The sequence below is a fragment of the Corvus cornix genome, chromosome 1A, assembly GCF_000738735.6.
Source record: "Corvus cornix cornix isolate S_Up_H32 chromosome 1A, ASM73873v5, whole genome shotgun sequence".
Classification (NCBI taxonomy): Eukaryota; Metazoa; Chordata; class Aves; order Passeriformes; family Corvidae; genus Corvus; species Corvus cornix.
In genome coordinates, this window is record NC_047057.1 from 60172307 (window position 1) to 60192449 (window position 20143).

General features: G+C 44.0%; 1 protein-coding gene across 4 annotated transcripts in view; it reads right to left on the reverse strand.

The window, feature by feature from the left end:
* The window catches only part of ITPR2 (inositol 1,4,5-trisphosphate receptor type 2), a 245697-nt gene that overhangs the window by 91283 nt on the left and 134271 nt on the right, over positions 1-20143 (reverse strand). The window lies entirely within an intron of this gene.

Consider the following 20143-nt stretch of genomic DNA (forward strand, 5'->3'; position numbering starts at 1 on the left):
GCCAAGAATTCAGCAAGACTCAGAAGAGGATTTGGGCATTTCTATAGACAACAACTAAAACCAGTTACAATAGCAAATGTTAAAAAAAACAACTATGGGAAAGATGACAAAATCTCTTGCTTTAGGGCCCACAGATTTATGATCTTACTGTTAAGGATTATCCCAAGACTTCAGGAAGAATAGAAAACTTGAAGTCTGCCTGCAGTGGGGGTTCTTAGACCTTCTGAAGCATCTGGTGATGGCCACACAGCAAGAAACACTCTTAATCCTCTGGTCTGACCCTCTTTAGCAATCCACATGTGTTTAAAAGAGAACATTAAGTGTACCAAGTCTATTTGTATTGGATCCAAAAAACAGTGCAACCCAATGTAGATTCAAGAGAAAAACAGTTTTTATGAAATCTCTGATGAGGAGACATGCAGAGCACTACAGTCACCCAAAATATCAGCTGGAACCCCAATGACAACAGGCTAAACACAGAACTGCCATAGCAAGAAAACATATTACTAAAATCCTAACATGAACAAGGTCTGCATTTCATCTATCTGTTAAATATCCTTAGCAAAATACTACTGGTTTATATAAAAAACAATGGCAGGTAGAAACACTTCAGCTTTTGAACAAAAGGCATCTTCTGAAAGAGAAGCTCTAGGCTCCTCTCCCCAGTGGACATTCTGTGGGTGTGGACCTGGGAACACACACTCACTTGTTCAGCCAGGTGACTCCAAATTCTCCTTCTCAGTCCCACAGAAGACTCTTCTGTTTTGTGCTAACAAAGTCCAAAGTACCTCATCCTCTAAGACACTAAAGAATGTTACTGCATGGCAGAGACACCCACAGCATCAGACTTCTCAGTTCTGATGACAGCCTATGAACACCAGATCCCTCATTTAGCCCTAAATAACACTGACCAGAACATCACCATTATTTAGTTCCTTTAATTAATTACCACTTTGCAAAGGCTTTGTCACATAAATTGGTTTCCTATACATATTAGTGCATTTCTGTGTCCCTGTGGGTCCACTTGATGATGAAACGGCTTTTTGACTGCAAAGGACTGAGTGTCACCCAGATGCCTCCACCTACATACTTAATGTCCCTTTGTGGCCTAAAATTCCTTGTATGTAGAAAAGCAAGTATTAGTATTCTAACTGTGGCACCATGAGCCGCTGAGACTCAGCCAAAAGCTTGACAGATTTATATAGTGCAGAAGGGATGATGCAGGAGACCAGGAGAGGATCTGGATTTTGTCTCTCCTGCTTTGCTGTCCTCCATCTTTTTTCTTCCTCCTTGTCCCCTCTGAATTTGCCATTTTTCTCTCTGTCCCCTGGCTGTACCAAGGGCACATTATAATCCATGTGACACTTGATTTGTAACTTTTTCCCCTCAGTAACTCTGGTAATCATGCCTCTTGTTTAACAAAGCAGCTCTGGAGGAGACTGGGAAAGGGCAAGTGAGTGTTTGGGAAAGAAGCATCTGGTTAAAAGTTGAGCCTTAAAGTTGAGCCTTTTCCTTCTCCTCCACACTTGAGTCACTAAGCCAAACTCTCAGCAGAAACACACCTGATGCTTCACTACAGCAAAAGCATTGGAACTGACAGAACAAACCAAGATGAAGCAAAATTATGTCCAAAAAAATAGGACAGGAAAAGTTTAAGATGGAAGCAAGCTGGCAGATGAAAAAGTTCCAAGCATGGCATCTGGTTCTGCAGAGAATTTTCCTCAGGCTTTGGTATATGCAGATAAGAACCTCAGACAACTGCAAAAAATCGTTATAGATAAGAACAGAAACTCATCTTAATGAACATGTATTCTGCAAATCAACAAGGAGATGGGGAAGCAAGGAGGGTAATTTTCAGAGTTTAATCTTGGACTCAACTACAAGAGAAGTCAAAGGAAACTGAGTATACCAAGTACTGACAGAGGACCCAGATGAAAAAAATGCTATTGTAAACTTCACAGCAGGATGTTTCTGCAGTGTTAAGCAGAAACTTTAATTTGGAATTTGCTTGCTGCAAAGCCCTTAACATTTTTAGCACAAGACTTAGGTTTAATTTGAATAGGTCTGAGCAACAGACATATTTACAGTGGCAAAGGTGTTCTATTTTGTTTTCACTAGCAGAATGCTTGAATGGCTAATTAAAACAAAATTGTATTACCAAAGGAAAAAAAAAAAAAGTCAGAACCAGTGTCTTTTTAAAATTACCTGATGTTTAAGGCAGACTAAATTGAGTCAGTTTCTGGGAATGTGCGTGCTCTGACCTGTGTGAAAAGGCTGCCGAGGGACTGTGTACAGGCAAGACGGTTACCATGGATACCTCACTGCTTTAGGTACAGAAGCTTAACATTGCAAACAACTTTGCAGCATTAGGCTACCGGCCTCATAAAAACACTGCAAAATAACAGTGAGCTCTGAGATAACCACTATGATCTGCTTTGTGACATACAAATATAAATCTTCTATCCTAAGGTAAAAGACAAAAGTAGGATTGAGAGGACATGGCCAGATCTTGTAGGCCTTAATTTACAGTCTGCTTCTGAAAGATGCTATGGTCCTTGCCTCGCACTGACGATAATGCGACCTGCAAGTAGGCAGAATTGCTTCAGAATTTACCTAAATTAGGACTCCAAACTTGAGCCAACACAGAACAGGCAGAGGGAGATGCAGTCAGAGTCAAAAACCCGCAATTATTTTAAATTTTCCCTTTGACAGCACAAGTAACTCTGTAAACACTACCACAGGGTTGATGGTATCACCCACACTCATTGCATTGAAGGACAGAGCTTTCACATGAGATATTACAATGTATTCCCACATCCTTCCAAGAGCACTGGGTCTTCGTGGGGAGATGCTGACTGTACCTGCTGGGCAGTGAGCTGTGTGCCTACTGAATGCCCTCAGCCTCGAGAGAGGCCAGAGATTTTGTAGCTTTACAACTGCAAGCCCATCTCTTGGCCTGACTACCACTGCACCCGTCACACAGACAGTCTCAATGAGAAAAGAAAATCTGCTTCATACCATTCTAATAGTGGCAAAAGAGATTCACTCCCTCACACCAAACTATCTGATCTATTGATCCAACAGCCAACCATTTTTCAGGCAGTGAATGCATCTGTCTCCTCCTTCACCTCGAGCAAAGGTTCACAGGAAATCACTCGAGATGCTTTCTCCTGCTTCTGGTATTAAATTACACACAAAAGAAGTTCAGGTGCAGGTGAGGCTGGGGTTATGTTTCAGGGGAGGAAAAATCCATCCCAAGGAGATTTATGATCATTTCAAATATTCCACAGCCAGGAGCTCACACGGATCAAAAGCGGTGCTCATAGCTGGTTCTTACAACATTAATTAAGATGCTTCAACAAGATTATAGATGTATTTAATGCAAAGCTGTGATGGCCAAACCCTTCCATGAGGCAGGACAGCAGAACAATGAGCTGGGAGAGCTGCAAGTTACAGACTAAGGAGCAATGAAGAAGTTGGAGCTGATGTGGGATGCAGAGGGGGGCATTCAGCTTGTGAGTCTCAGCTGAGCACAGATGTGCATACCTGCAATGTTTCATAAGCAAATAGCAGGTACCCCTCCAGCTTTTTGCAGACATACCTAACAGAGCAAAGTGGACTCCTTTCATGCTCTGTCAAATATTTTTGGCAGTGGGTGCATTCCCCTGCATTGTAATGAATTTTGCACTGAAGGCACCCTGAGTTTTCGCCAGCACAGAACCATCTTTCACCCTTCATGGCACAAATCAAAAGGGGCTCATCCAAATGACTGAAACCCTAGGTCTGTGCCACGAGAGACTACTTTTTCAATATCAGGCTTTCTTTGTGCCCACAGTTACAAGAAGGAATAATACAGATCACTTAAATGGCAAAGTAATTGATTCTATCTGCAAACCAATTAGGCAGATTTTGAATAACACAGTGCCAAGGGCCCACTTGGCTCGTTTGAGAGCACTGTGGGTGCTCAGGTCCCCTTGCAGCTCTCCCCATCAGCATTTCTACTACAGCTACCTGAGTTTTGTAATGGTCAGGAGCAGGTGCAATGACTGGGAAACCTTTAAACCTGTAAACACCAGTTTCCTGATGGGCAAGGGTGCAAAACTTCCTGCTTGTTATGACTGATCCCACTGGGAACACTGAGCAGACAACACTAGCAGCAAGGGAACAAGGAAAGTGTGGCTGGAGTGATCCCATCATGACTCTAATAACATTAGAAATCTTTTTACTGGCTTTAATGGGATTTGGATCAGGTGCAGAGGAAGCCACCTTACATTCCCCTGATCTGTTACTCCTACCAGCACAGCAAAACAATCAAATCCCAAGCATCTGGTTTTGTGTGTCTGCACTCCCTGAAGGATACAATTCCCCCACATCCACACACAACCAAGCTCTATAGTTGTTAGAAAACTTGTTTCTTAATCTATTAATGAGAGGAATTAGTAAAGTAGATAAGAAAAGGAAGTAAAGAATTAAATACAAATATTTAACTTGGCATTTTTCCCTCTAACAACATTGCTGTGTATTTTAAGCAACCGACCATCCAGAAGAGGCCTATAAGTGGCTAGAGCTATACTTGCAATATTATTAATTTTAGTACCCAGAGAGAGGGAAGAAGAGTACTCAAAATGCACATTAAAGCCTCCCATGTAACAGAGCCCGGCTGCATGTCCAAAGCCACTGCTAATGCTGTATGAACTGCAAGAAACGCCACCTGATTTTTCTGGATTCTGCCTGTGCTACAGTTTAACATCAAAGGGAGTATTTAAAAAATACTTCATTATGCACAGTGTTGGCTGAGGTTTGCCACTATTCCTTGCCCTTCTAATGAAGAGATTAAGTGGATTTACAGAAAGACATAAACTCCTTGGTGTTTTCCTAGATAAAGAATCCCACTCCTCCTCATTTAAAAGCTGCTAGCCTTGCTGTAGGTGGTAATTATGTTGAGGGTGAATTGCTGTGGTTTCTGTCTGGCAACACCCAGCACTGGCACATGCAATCCCCACAGTGTCTGGAAACAGCATTACATCAAACCATCCAAGCTAGTGGCTTACACAACCAACCCTTTGAAATCTGTCAGCTCCAGTGACTTGCTGTGTGCACTTCTGCTTCTCAGACATCAGCTTCATCACTTTTACCACACAGGTATCAGCCTCCTTTAAAAATAAAATTTGGAAGCACTGACCTTTAGCCTGACTTCAAATCTTAAGATGAAAAAAAAATCTACATATCAAACAGCAAAGAACTGCTTGATTTTAACACCAAATCTGACCTCAGTTCATAAGAGGCCGTGGGTGCATCCATGCATCACTATGGAGAGGAACCTCAGAAAACACAAAACCAGACAACACCAGACAGGGAAGCTGCAAAATTCTGCTTGTGAAACTAATTTGTGAAATGGGTTAATTTGGAGCTAGCCTAGAGATCCCTAAGGCAGGGCAGCACTGCACACTGTAAGCAGGCACATCCCATCATTAAATCTAAGAGCTATGGATCATGTTCTTAATTAAAATCAGTTCTGCTGGGATCTCTGCACCAAAATTAAAAATCACTGAGAAATCTCAAATCAAACAGGGCGTTCATGTCTCCAGCTCTCAGGCAGCCATGTCATATTATGTGAAGACCTGTGAATAAGAATTGTCTCCTGAAATCAGCGGGACCAGACATCAAGCAGGGACTGCTCAGCTCAGAACAGCTGTATCTGCAGCATAGCTGTGTGCTAAGTAGGCAACAGCCTAAGCCACAGAATCACTGCATTTTCTACGCGATTTGAAAACAAACACGTTGTACTTTAACAAGAAATACTGTAACTATGTCCTTGGAGGATTGTTGTTCTGTACCAAAGAATTATTTCCCTTCCCTCTCCTCCCCCACTTCCCTCCCCTATGAATTAGTAAATGAATTTCTGCTACAAACCCTCAAACCATATTCTTCCCAATCAAAGAGTCAAATGATACCCAAGAGAGCAAGGCAGCACAGAACCAGTGAGATCCTGCAGACAGCCAGACTGGGTGGAAAGCTCCTGTCACTGCCACACACAGATGGGCACACACAGAAAGCCTATGGGGAGAAAACAGGACAATACCAGAAAGAGGATTACATCCAAACTACGTTGCTGGAAAATGTTCTCCTGCAACTGGACAGCTGAATCATCTCCAACCAGACCAAAAAAAAGATGATATGCAACAAAAGACAGTCCATGTAATTTAATAAGTAAGCACAGTTTTGGTGTTTTGCCTTTTATTAAATTTTTTTTTAAATTTTGATCCTGCACCACAAGTTTGGAAACAATTCCTTAAGGGCAAGGTCCATATTATGGGAGAATCCAGCATGGGCACTTATGGGCAAATATATTACAATCTGCATATATTTCCAGGGGAAATGAAGCCTGCAGTTTAGCTCAGGGTCTGCACTTCGGTGTTTTAGCAAATGGGGGACATAATGTGTGCCTGTGAACTCAGCCAGAATACAGATCCAAGAAGATGGGATTCTTATAATGTTTTTTTTGTAAGACGCAGTGCTACAGGGGCTAAATAAAAAGCTTTTGAAAAAGTCATTGCACATAGCATGAGAATAAAATGCCAGTCCCAGCAGTGGCCGCACAGCCGGCATCTACATTGTACAACAATCGCACAGCTCAAATCGTGACTATGAAAGGACAGCCCAAGCAGCAGGTGGGATGGAGGGATGGCAGGGGGCCATACCCCAGCACCTCTCTCTCCAATCTCTCTGTTCATCAGTCATGTCACACGGGCTGTTCCCCTGCAAGGAACATCCAGAGGAACAGAGAAACTAGAAATGCACGTCCTGGGCAGGGGAAGCAGCTGGCAGGCATCTGTAATTGAATTCCAGGAGGATTTGGGCTATTTTTAAAACTCTCTGTAGGCTGGCTTTCTTGTTCTTTTTTTTTTTTTCAAACAGGTGAACATTTTCAAAACTCAACACAGTTTTAAAGTTTTACTGCATACATCTCTGAGTTCCAGCACCGTGTAAAAATCAGGCAATAGCAGCAAAGCACGAGCAATCAGAACCAGACTCTAAAACTCTGAACCAAGGAGGGGAAAAAATAATCAGTTTTCTCTGTAACTGTATATTTTAAGGATAAAGAACTTTTGCCTTGAAGCACAAACACACAAACCCTCTTCTACTTTATTTGTACCCTACAGGGACACCGATTTTCTAACAACTCCAAAATAAAACAAATGCCATTCTTTATGTGCTGTGCTTCTGCAGTATCTAGTAACCCACAGCTTGGAGGGCACATTGGTATTTAAGGAATGAAGCCCCACAAAATGTAGGCTATAGAATGGGAAGAGTTTTGCTGTTTTCTTTCCATAAGTGGTACCTGAATAAGGTGTTTCCATTTGACCAGTCAAACACTTTTAGCACTGGCAGAGTCAAGCAGGACTCCTGGCATGCTTTTGTTCATAAGCAACCTGACCTGCTCAGGCTGTAGTCAGAGCTTTCCACACCTTTGGAGCTCCTTTATCTTCTGTAATGCCTGTTAGATGATAACCAGAGTCCTAATATTCCCTCTCCACAGCCTGGGAGAAGAATGGCCCTTTATTCTGAGAGGAGGCCTGTTGTTAATCTCCAGCTGTCGAGACCTCTGAATCTGTTTACCTGTCTGGGCACTCCCTCTGCTCATGAGAGGCAGGGTCTGGCACCACTTCCATACCTATCCTTGGAAGCATCAGCAATGGATGGCTAAAGGACCTGAAGCACAGCTCAGCATGGCTGATATGAAGCAGGAAAAACCAAAGACTCCTAAAGCTACAGTGAGGAAAAGTTCTCATTTTGCTCACAGCACAGTCCAGTCTGAGCTCTACTCATTTATTTCCTGAGTTGCTGCAGCAAGTTAAATTCCCTGACGATAATGAGCAGTCACCAACTGCATCACCAACTCATTAAATCAACTCAGTATCCACTCATTAGCAAACACATTTATACTCTCTGGTTTTAAGACTCACTGGCTAGCAAAAGCACAGCATATGATATTTGTTGGGGTATAATTTCTATTATTATTGTTCTGATTTGTGGAAAACGATCCTTATGTAGCAGCAGCATGCCTCCCTCTGTCTTTTGACTGTGCTAGATTATACACAAAACCTGTTACTTTTAAAAAATAGTCAGAAGATAAAGCCAGGGATCATTTTTCAGCTCTTTGCAAGACAGGGTTATGTAACTATACATAACAATGTATATTTAAACATGGGTCTGCTGCGTATAGAGAGGTGAAGTGAATGAATAGAGGAAGAGCAACAGAAGGGAAGACAAAAACCTCCTAACCACCAAAAATACCCCAACACTTTGTGATGCTTATTAATACAAAAACAACTCTAACAGTAACTTCCTCTTGGAAATACAATAAATACAGGATAATAGAATGTGTATCATATAAAGTGATATTATTTGTTGAATATTCCCCAGATGCACAACCAGTACACCTGCTCTTATCAAACAGCATTGGAGTTTGTTGCAAGCACAGCTTTATAAAGGGCTATTTTCTTACTGTAGTGGTGGCAGGGGAAATGTTTAAGAGGAAAATGTTTTGACTGCCATGCACTCAGACTGCCTGTAAGCAGTATATTCTGGCCCTTAGAAAGTAGGGGAGATTTAATACAGCTCAAAATTTTGGAGGGTTTGGTTTCTTCACAGCTCCTGGGCAGCACTATTATTCTTTTCAAGGGCAAGACAATGAACATTAGCTTCCATCAGAGGAGGAGGGATGGGATTTCAAATGGTACTTTGGAGAAATGGTGAATGCTGCAGGGTGGGGATGGGGAAAGCACTTCTCTGTCTTTCAGCCCTTTCAGTTATGTCAATTTGCTCCTCAGCTGGTTATCAGTAAAAATTGTTGCTTAAACTTAAAGGTGCCCCAGATGCTCCACATTTGGTGGGTTTTTTTTTCCTCCTCACAGCCAAAGGACCTTCTTTCTTTTTTGCAGATAACTGGGTAAAAGGTGAGAGGTTGATGGCAAGAACATCTGCAGCTTCACAGAGGCACCCCTGTGCAATGCCACCGGGGAGTCACACACAAAATAATTCATGGAAACTCCTCACAGGCCACCTGCACGCCCAAACCTCAGCGCCTGCACTCCAGCATCCTGTGCCAAATCCCGCATCCCCAAACGCGGGGAGGCACCTCTGCTGCCTGCAGAACCCGTTCTCGAGGCGGCGGCAAAGCGGGGGAGGGCCGAGTTAATAAATAAAACGCAGTTCCGTGCTCTTGCGGCGAGACGGGGGCAGCGGGGAAGGAGCGGGGGCTCTGTTTGTCCCCCGGTGCCGCTCCCGCCGCGTTACATAAGGGCGCAATTCCCGGCTCCCCCGGGCGGCGCAGGGGATGCGTGCTCCATGCAAATCCAGCCCCGCAGGAACCTCGGGAGCCATTTCTCAGCTCCTGCCGGCGGGGCCGCGCTCCCCACGGGCTCGGGGCCGCCGCACGGAGCCAGACACTGCGCCCATTACATAACAGCGCCCGCGCCTCCCCCGGCGGCCCCGCTCACATGCGCCGCGGTCACATGCCCAAACAGCTCATTAAATCGCTGCCCGGGCAAAGGCGATTACAGCACGGGGGCCAATTTTAAAGGGGGAACGCGGTGCTTTGCACTCGCCCGCATCCCCCCGGCACAGCGCGCTGCCCTGCGGGAGCGGCCCCGGGGCACCGCAGCTGCGCGGGGCCGGGCACCGCTGGGGCACCGCTGGGGCACCGCTCTGCTCCGTCCTGCTCCCAGCCGGGCCCAGCTCTCACCCAAATCACCCTCCTGGCACGTGGGGAGGGCTGGGGACCAGCCTCTCCTGTCCAATGCGTGCTCACCGCACTTACCACTCACACAATCCCAGGATTGTTAGGGCTGGAAGGGAGCGCTGGAGCTCGTCCAGTCCAGCTCCCTGCCTTAGTGACAAAGGAACGCGTCCAGGTGGGTTTTGAAGTGCCTCCATTGTCATCTGGAGGGATTTTCTGCAAACAAGGCAAATGGTATTCGATAATGGATATATATTGGCTGTTGGGGATAAAACATGCTCCTCTCCGTGTCAAAGACGAGAGCCAGATTCCCTACACGCACGGGGGTCCCTCCCAGTGTCACTATCTGCAGGTCTGCATCCCCACGGGTATGACAGATATAAACATTTCCACAGGTATGACAGCCACGATCACAGCCAGGTGCTGGGAGAAGTGTGGGGTTAACACACGCCCCAGGTCTCCTACCAATATCCACGGGCTGCCTTGGAAGCTGGAACACAAACCCCACCCACGCTGGGCAGCAGTGCTTGTGCGCCACAGGCGCGTTTGTAGGAGAGGGTGCTCCATACAAGCCCCTCTGCTTTGTCTTTTGTTGGATCACCCCCTTGGGTTGCAGATTTTTGGAGCCACCTTGACCCAGAAATCCTCCTTCAGGAGAACAGGCATTGCAAATCGAGTTGGCCAACACAGCAGGAAGAATCTCTGGAGTCTGTACAACTCAAGAAGCGACTCTTTTCGTGTATGCCAACATTTCAGCAAATTTCTAAAAGCATGGTTTTTTCCAATAGAAGCCAACTTCAGAACAAGAATTTATACAGTAAGCCAAGCTTAATAAATTAATTTTTTAAAAGACTTCATGCCATTTTTTCCCCCAACAAATCTTTCATTCACGAAGCCCAGGAGCACACTCCTTGATTTAGGGAGGAGAAAACGGGCGCCCTGCCAACCTGCGAGGTTCTGCACTGTCATACGCAAAGTCCTGCTTCCACTTTCAGAGAGACCTTCTCTCAAGGTGAGTCACTCGGTCCTCTGGAGAGGAGCCCGAAATGGGAGTGAGCTTGTGCTACTTAAAAGTACCCTGTGCTGCACTGCCACGTGCCCACGGTGGTGGTACCTCGCTGTGCAGCAAGCTCAGGGCAAGAGGCAACGCTGTGCTCGAGTAGCCTGTCGGGGGAACGTCAGTTCCCTTCCCTTGTCCTTCAGCAACCCTCCTCACCACAGAAAAACATCTAGAATTACCAAAGTTCTGAGCCTAAACACAGCGCTCACCGAGCCAGAAACAAGCATTAGGGCAATATATCTGTTGACCAATCTCAGGAAAAGGAGGGAAAAAAAAAAAAAAAAAAAAAGACAGCTTCCCCAGGGTGGCTGTTGCTCAAGTCAGATGGGCAGTGGAACTTGTTTTAGCTGCACATGTGCTTTCCTAGCAGGAACGCGTGTGAAAGAGCCCCTTTGTGCAGGGCTGCAGCTGCCTGGTGCTGCTTTGCCACCTCCTGTGGCTCTGGAGGCCCCTGCTGGAAGATGGAGCTGGACGGGCACGGCATCGGCAGCGGCAGGGAAGCAGCCACTTTTCAGCTGCGAAATCAAGAGTTGAGAATCATGCAGAAGAGGCTTGAGAAAAGTATTTTAATTTACTCTGATTTTACTGCCTCACGGTTCTTGCAGGGGGCAGGCTCAGTAGTAAAATCACACTGCATAGGGCTTAGCAGCAAAACAGACAGATAGTGATCAAAGTACTGAACTTAAGACACAGAAGCCATAAACTGTGGGGCAGATCAAAAGAAAACATTATTCCAGCAATATTTCCTTTCCTGCTCCCAAATAAACTCTTTCTTCAGCTAAAAATCAGGAAAAAAATAGAGAAAAAGGGAAAAGTATGTGCAAGAATAGGAAAGAGAGAGAGAGTTTAAAGAGACAAAGGAATTGGTTTTTTAGCTTCAAATTGTTTATAGTTTAAAAATTAGGTTAAATACATGATGAATTAAAGTATATATCAAATAGTTGACTTCCTGGGGTTTTTTACTTTTTTTTTTTAAAAAAAAAAAAGGAAGTAAAAGACCTGCATTTAGAGTGCTAGAATTTGCTACTGAGTTAAAACAAGCTCTTTCAGTATCACAGGTATGGAAATAATCTCTTTATATAAACAGCTTCATCTAAGTCAAGTGACTCCCTGCAGACCACACTGGGGACAGCAACCCCTTCTCAGCAGCCTCACTGAGCATCAGGTGGGACTCCAGAAGGAGCCAGTTCAGCTGCCACCTCCCAGCCCTGTGCCCACACACAGCCAGCACTGCTCTCACCTGGTGCCCTACACAGGCACAAATAAGTACCACTTTGCCCAGATTTCTGCAATACAAATTACTCATTTCTGTCTAAGCACACCCCAACCCCAAGTAATCTCCTAAACTTGCTGTTCTGGCTGATGTTTTGGGCTGTTTGGGTTTTGTTCTTCATGAAAACATTTCCACACACAGAAGAAAAATCCGAAGTCAAACAATAAAATCCGAGGTTTTCCCAGGCATGATGGTTTTTGCTGCAAGAATGCTTAAATATGAAGGAACAGAAGAAATGGTTCAACTTCCATTTTTCAAGCGGCCCCTTCTAAGTCCTTATGGTCAGTTTTATTGTGGGAATTATCATGACTATACAAAGTGCCAGCAACAACCAGGACAAATTTAATAAAGACTGTGACGTATAACCAGAACAATCCTCTCTGCCATCCAGGGTGAATTTACTGGCCAGCACACACTTTATTCCTAGCAGTGAATTACCACTGTTACATCCTCACAAAAGCAACCTAGTTAATGTGGGTCTCCTCACAAAATTAAGAATACTCAGGCTGCACAGTGTATTCTCCAGGAACATTTTTAGCCCCCTTGAAAAAGCTGTAAAAGAAGAACTTCCCAAGATGTGCAGGGCTTCCAGTATTTGTTTAAATGCAAAGATTTTCATTTTTAGAGCCGCAGTCAAATATTTGTATATTTAGAAGAGTTTGGTTTCCTAAAGTGCTAAACTGCACCCAGTAGAGCGGCCTGGGAGGAGCCTTAGAGCTGGGAACCTCTAACTGGTCACAGCTGAGAAAACACCTGGTTCAAGGGAAGCTTGTTGTTCCCCTGGAAGCAGTAAGGAGTCTTAAAACTGAAAGACCTGAGAGTCGAGGTTATCTAAATTTCTTCTGCAGCAGAGACAGGCAGACTGGGTGGAGGGCTAGTGGGACACAAATGCTACTGTAGACAGCTAAGGAGCCAAAAAATCAAGTTTTTTACAAGAAAGAGGAGAAAAGTAGTAAAAAAAAAAAGAGGGGGGTAAGGGTAAAAAGCTTGCAGGAAAAAGGAGTATAAGGAGACTTTGCTAGTGTAACTGCTCAGTAACTGGAGACAAAACGTTTTGGACAAGTCTGCCAAAAGCCATTTTCGGAGTGACAAGGCCCTGTCCCCAGCCCCCAGTGACAGCTCTGTACCTGGGGTTACCGACACCAGACCCAGCCTGCTGAGCATGTTTCCCATCCCCCAGGTGAGGGCCAGCAGTGCTTCTTGCTGGCACCCCTGGCAGCAGAAAGGATCCCCACGTGTGAACTCCGAGTGGGGAGCAAAGGGTTTAATGGGGCCTCACGTGCTGCCCAGGAACAGCTGCTGGGAGGCAGACAGGGCACAACCTGCACAAAGTGTTCATTGCAAGGAGCACTTCCAGGCTCTCTGCAAAAAGCCTGCGGGTCAAAGTGACACTGAGAAAATGAAGCTCATAATCCTCAGGGCAATCACCAGCTCCAGAGCAGGCCCCTCACTGAGCAGCCTGGTCATCACACATCATTTAGGTATTCTGGGCTTTTCCCCATGAACTCCAGAGGTCAGGTAACCATAAATGAACCTGGCTTTTATTTCAGTAAATAAACACATGCATAATTCAACAAAGCATACTTCGAACTCTGGGATTTGTACAATAAAATTGGAAGAACAGACACTCTAAAGATTCAGAGAAATCCCAAATAAACTACTTGTAATTAAAAAATCTCATGATTTTCAAGCCAAATCTCGTGATTTGTTTGTGGCCTGACTCAGGGTTTTCAGTGCTTGGGGCTGGCAACTCTGACTAAGCAGGGATATGAAATAAGAGCGAGAGTGAGCCTGCCAGGCTTCTGTTTTCCTGGGACAGAAGACAAAGCAGCTCTGACAATTCCAGCTGGCAATACCATCCAGGCACTCCTCCAAGGCCAAACATGTTGGGTAAAATCCTCATCAGACAAAAAAAAAAAAAAAAAAATCCTATCAGAAGCAGTTGCTGTGGTTGCTTAATAGCTGTTTTCTGAAGTTCAATATAGCATATATTTTCTTTTTCTTGAAAAGGGGGAGAAGGAAGAGATGGGCCACATTACAGACTAATCCCTTGCCAGATGTCATTAGTGATGAAGTCCCTTAGAAATTACATCAGTTTGAAACGAATCAGAAAACAGTGAGTTTCCATTTCCTCCTCCTGCCTGGCTAGACAGAGACCTCGGGATCAGCTTTCATCTATGGCCTGGAATCAACCCTCCTCTGCGTCTTGCTTAGTGTGGCAGGGGTGTTAAGCAAGTAATTGCGACCATTAAAAAGAAAAATAGCTCACTTACTCCTGCTCCCCATCCCTGTCAAATACCAGCTCCTTCATTAGGCTTCCCGGGAGCTGTCTCAGCACGCTGCAGGAGATTCTCCCTGCTCCTGGTGGACGTGGGTGCATCCAGCTGTGGCACACATCTCCAGCCACCACCCTTGCATGCTCCTGGTGATGCCAAACCGGCAGCTGTCCCCTCTCTCCTGACAACCCCAAGTGTCCCCTCACATCTGGTATCTGGCAAGACAGCCTGGGCAAGGGAATGGAATCTGATTTCCACCCATCTGCAATGCCCAGCCCTCCCTCTACCTGCTCACAGAGTGATGGATGAGGAGCAGAAGCACAGAAAGAGATCGAGTAGAAGGGCCTTGTTGGTTCTTAGTGCTTTTGCTTTCCCTGGTAAGGCAAGAGCATGCCCAATCCTGGTATATGAAAGGGAGGTATCTTTAATTCTTTGTGCTTGGACCGACTAAACCCAAACAATATCACAAACTGACGTTTTCTGTAGAAACTCAGTGCCTGAAACACATTTCTGGATCATAAATCCTGGACTAGAGCAGTTTATGTAATGCCACCTATTCACGCTGCCCTAAGTAACCATAACTAACCATTCCATTATAATGAGTCCATTATCCCCTGCTTTATTGTATTTTCTCTTAAAACAGAGATCAAAGATTTGGATCTAGTGGCATCATGCTGATTTCATTTTTATTACTGGCTCCCTAGGTCTATCATAAATATTCATTGGCCATCCTTAATACAAGGCATTGAATTCTGCTCACTGCTATCTCTGGTGCAACTGCAAAGTACAAACAGGGTTGTTGCTCAAACATATTAAATAAAGCAGCGGCAAATTTGTGACAGTCAACAACAACAGCAACAACAAGAACGAAAAAAAACCCACCCAGAAAACAAAAGAACCCTTTTCCCCTTCCAAGGAAAATCAAAACCAAAGGAGACATTTTCTCTTGCCCCCTCCACGACTACTGCAGACATTTGACTGCTGTGGGAATTGAGCTGTGCAGCAGCAGCAGCAGCAGCAGCAGCTGACCTGCTCCCACAGACAGGAGACGTTTCTGAAAAGTCCACAGTTGCCACACTGTGGTCTCTGCGATACTGCAGCACTCTCTGTGCTCCCCAGTAAGAATTAGAACCATTACCTGGCAGTGGTACTGAAACTGCTCATAAATGTGGCCTTTTCGTATAGGAATTAATTCTGAAAAGGGAGTGGGAAGTGTGTGGGGAGAAACATCCTCCAAATTCATAGTCAAGAAAACAGTTTAGGCAGTTTTATTCTCCAGACTCCCAAAAAATCTTGCAACCATCCCAAACTTCAGGGTGCCTGCAGTTTGTTTCTCTCACGTGTTCCTCTGGACTCCCTTCCCACCTCAGTGTAGCTACGCCCAGGGTATGGAAACCCCAGTTGTACCCATGTGAATTGCTCCTGCTCTGCAAATAAGCACAGGCAAAGGCCCCTTGGAATGTCAACTGGGCACTTTGAACAACCACCAATCACTAAAATTAGGGTGGCCATGGGAATTCTGGTTTTCCCCCTGATAAGGAACTCTGACAGGATTTACACGTATCAGTTGCTTTATAGTCTAAGCAAGAACATCTACTCCATTAAAAACAAAACAATATGCTAAGACACCGAATGAACATTATAATATTTATCTTCTAATATAACTCCACCGTGGAGGTAAAAGAAAAAGAGAAGGAATAGGAGTAAATAACCTAAAATAAATGTTTATATTTTTATTTATGCATATGAATCTATCCTCACACAAAACTCCACACACCTGGAGACATGAACTATTTGATAAAACTGTTGGCTCATTTTACATATTAACTTAAAACATATCTTTGGTCATTTACCTAGTCCCTTGCCAATCTAGGATCTGCTAGAACCTTCCACTAAATTCCTAAAAATCTGCTTTATTCATAATTTAAAATAAAGAGATAAAACCAGTCAGGAAGAAAACTTTGATCCTGATGCCTTCATGATGTAGAATTTGATTCAAAGAGCTATAGTGAGCATGGAGTTTAACTTCCAGATGTACTGAAGTCTTTAGTGAAATTCATCTCACCTATATTTGAAACAACAAAAATAAAATCCACGTGCTGCTGTTCACAAAAAGGATCCTGATCAGTTCCATGAATATTGTACCTGAGTAAGGTGAGATGAATCATCCTCAGAGCTCTAACAGTTTCATTTATTAAAGAACTCTCTTCTCTTGCACTCTTTTTTATTTGTTTTTAACAAATAGCAATATCAATAGAGAAGGATGTCAAACAGTTTGCAGGCAGTTATGATTTTCTTGCTGGTTTGCTCTTCATAAGATCACATCCATAGGAAGGAATTAATGTGAAATTAGAATGGCAAGCCCCCTATGTCCCATACACTGTGTAAAGGAGGAATTCCAGAGCAGAAATCAGTCATTTGAAGTTCAGAGCACAGAACAAGCTACTCCGGTTTTATTGGTTTGGTTGATGCTGTCTAAATCAGTAGCTACAAAAAATATTTTACATCAGATGCTCCTTTAGAGGAGAGATTATGTGCGTGAGAAGGGCAGATGATACAAGTTCCAAAATAATTTATCAATCAGGATTTGGGGCTTAATATTTCTGAAAGAAAACTGGATAACAACATACCATATTATTAAAATTTGATAAATATGAGCTGCTGAGAGACTACAACTTTTTGGATTAAATGTATTTACAACCATGTGTTTTTACAGGCTGGGCATCCTGCAATTAGATTTGTTTGTGACTTGAAGAACAAACAAACAAAGGAAAAATAACCAGGGGAAAGAGTAAGTACCAGTAAGTAGTGAATACCATTGCTCACTGAATTATCACCTGAGATAGAAGTACCTTTAGGTCTCTGGAGATACTTTATTTGCATCATGATGAGGCAACAATTATACATGTTAAAGAGAGGGCAAAATCATGACTGCAATGTAGTTAGGCCTGGGTTCACTGCCCCTGCAGCAGATTAAACTGCTCCTGCCCTTCACTAGATCAGGACCTGCATTCTGTAGGGGGTCAGGAGGGTTGTCCCCCAAATTACCTGTCCTTGACACACAACTTTGAATTTAAAGTTCTTGTCCAGCTCAACAAGAGCAATGCACTCCACCTGAAACTACCCATGGCACAGACCCCTGTAAGCGCCTCCCAGCTGGCCCAAGCACAGTGGCTCTGAACAGGCTCCTGAAGGTGACACAAGCAGGTGACAGCCCAAAGCTGGAGCAAATCTCTAGGGCCTGTTACTTACAGAAAAAAAAAATCTCCCCTTAAAAATAAGTCACGCTTTCCATATACCAAGTTCTCACAGGTTTTTGCACCAGCAACAAATACGCATGATTGAAAATCCAGCAGAATATCTGGGGGCTGTCCTGCAGCATTGTCCTTCAGTCCAGAACAATGCACATCACAGGAGGGATAAGGGGTACCCCGAAGATGAGAGATGCTAATTCAGAATATTCTGGATCATGCTGCCTGTCACAGCCCCAGAAATGTGCAGCAGTGACAACACAACAGTGGCTGATGGCCCGAGGCTCTGAGCGCTGTGGCTGACAACACCTGGCTAGAACAAACACCACCATCACATGCCTCCTGGTATCCCTCTGCTTAATTATCTCAGCTTGAAGCCTAGAGGGGGGAAAGTGAAACTGTGCTCATTTGTTTTTCTGTAGGTTTTCTCTCTTTGTAAAATGTCAGTGCGTGGGTCTAATGAGAAATTACCACGCTTTAAGGTTCTGACCATATCCAGTGTTCAGTCTTGCACATCTGAAAGCTCTGGTGCTCCTGCCACTGCAATTACTGGCTCAGAGGATTCAGGGCAATAGCAAAGCTTCAATCCTCTGCTGCAATGAATTGTTGGAGGCTTCAGTTCTGCAGCTCATCACCACCTTCACACAAAGCATCTCCAAGACCGAGGGGTCTGTCCCACTTGTATTTGAGCTTTCACTCAGCATTTAACTCCCATTCCAAAGCCACAACAGCAGCTTTTTGACCATACCAGAAGTGCTGGTCACAACCAGGCTGGTACTGCTGGAGGTAACCAAACATTCTTCCTCCCTGCACCTCCAGTGAACTGGCTTCCTAAGGAGAGAGTTTTTAATGCAGGATCCTGCAAAAGCATCCTTTACCAGACAAAATATGTAAGTGTTCTTTTGAAAAATTCAGTATAAACAGCACTGAGTGTACATGTTCTCTATGGTGTTTCTGACCCCCTACCTACCTCACAGCCACACTGAGCTTAGTGAGGAAAATGGCCTATTGACAACAGGGAAAAACAGGCCAGCACACAGGTATTTTTATACATCAGCACAAATAAAACTGACAGCAGAAACAGGGTAAAATTAAATGTAATTCTTCAAAATGCCTGCAGTGCCACTAACCCAAAATGCAAGTAAATAAAGGAACTTGGATCCCACTCTCCCATTTAAAATATGCATTCTTTTGAGGTATGATACATTCAGCAAACAACACGTTTACAGAATTATTCTCTTTTTCTTCCTCTTTTTTTTTTAACCTACAAATGCAATTTATCTGAATGCTGCCTAATTTGCATATGCAAATAAGTCAAATCATCTTGAAAAGATGAGGCTATAGAATAGAATGCAGCTTAAGTTGAGAATGTCTGTGATTCAACGAGCTGCAATGCTGGGACAGTGTAGTGGCTCCCAACAAAATCTCCTGGCTTCTAAAACCCATTGAGGCCATTTACCTCAGCAGAAAAAGACTTGCAGCTCCCACTGGCTTCAGCTTGACTGGTAGATAAATACAGTAATAAACTGGCACTATTGCTTGTGACAAACTCACTGGACTCCACATGAAAAGATTCAGTTCTTCTGGCACAAAATGACCAACAGCCAGCAGTGGCCATATCTGGGACCACACCTTACAGGAATAAAATACATTTGTATTTCCACCAAAGCTGTACTGGTTTTTTCACATGTATATTTGGTGGTGTTGCTACAGACAGAGGGGAGAGGACAGCTTACATTTCATATCTAAAGTGGAATGCAGAAACATTAACCCTGCAAAACAAAAGGCCACAAAGCTACTTCTATGATTTTAAATCATGCACTAGTGCAAATGTCTGAGAGAAAACGAACATTTTTCATGGGTTTTTCCAAAAAAGGCAAAAAGTGCAGCTACTTATTTCTGACAATTAAGCAGCTTACAGAGTCTTTGTTCTACTGACGCTTAAAAATGCAGTTTTCAATTATTTATACTGTAGTTCAACACCTAAAACAGTGAGAAAAAAAAATAAAGTGTGTGTTCTGCAGCACAGGCACCCCTTCCTGAAGGGCTCCATTCATTTACAGTAGTGTTTCTTGAAGGAGCTGCCATAGGGAGGGGCACACAGGTCTGGATTCTGCCACATTCTGTAATGCCCTATCATCCATTAGCACATCTGATCAGATGTAATATATACGTGATATCAGAGAGCATATTTTTCCTCCAGAGGTGCTGACCTGATTTGTGTACAGTTGGGAAATCAGAAGGTTGTCCATACCTAAGGCATTGCCATGCCAGCAGCTGCAGCGAGGCAAGAAGTCAGCACATGAGCACAATTAGGTCAAGAGTTCAACAACTTCATCCAATTCACTGAGAAGGCTTTAATTTAAGCTTCTGAACCCTCTTTGAAGCTGCTGGATCACTGTTCCTGGCCCACCAGCTCTGTTGTATGGACAGACACTTTAAGCAGGGCAGCAAGGCAATGCTAAGATTTTAAACTGCTCCAATCATTTGCAAAGTGAGCACACATCAGACTACATGTCTCAGGTGCTTTTGGAAATGTTA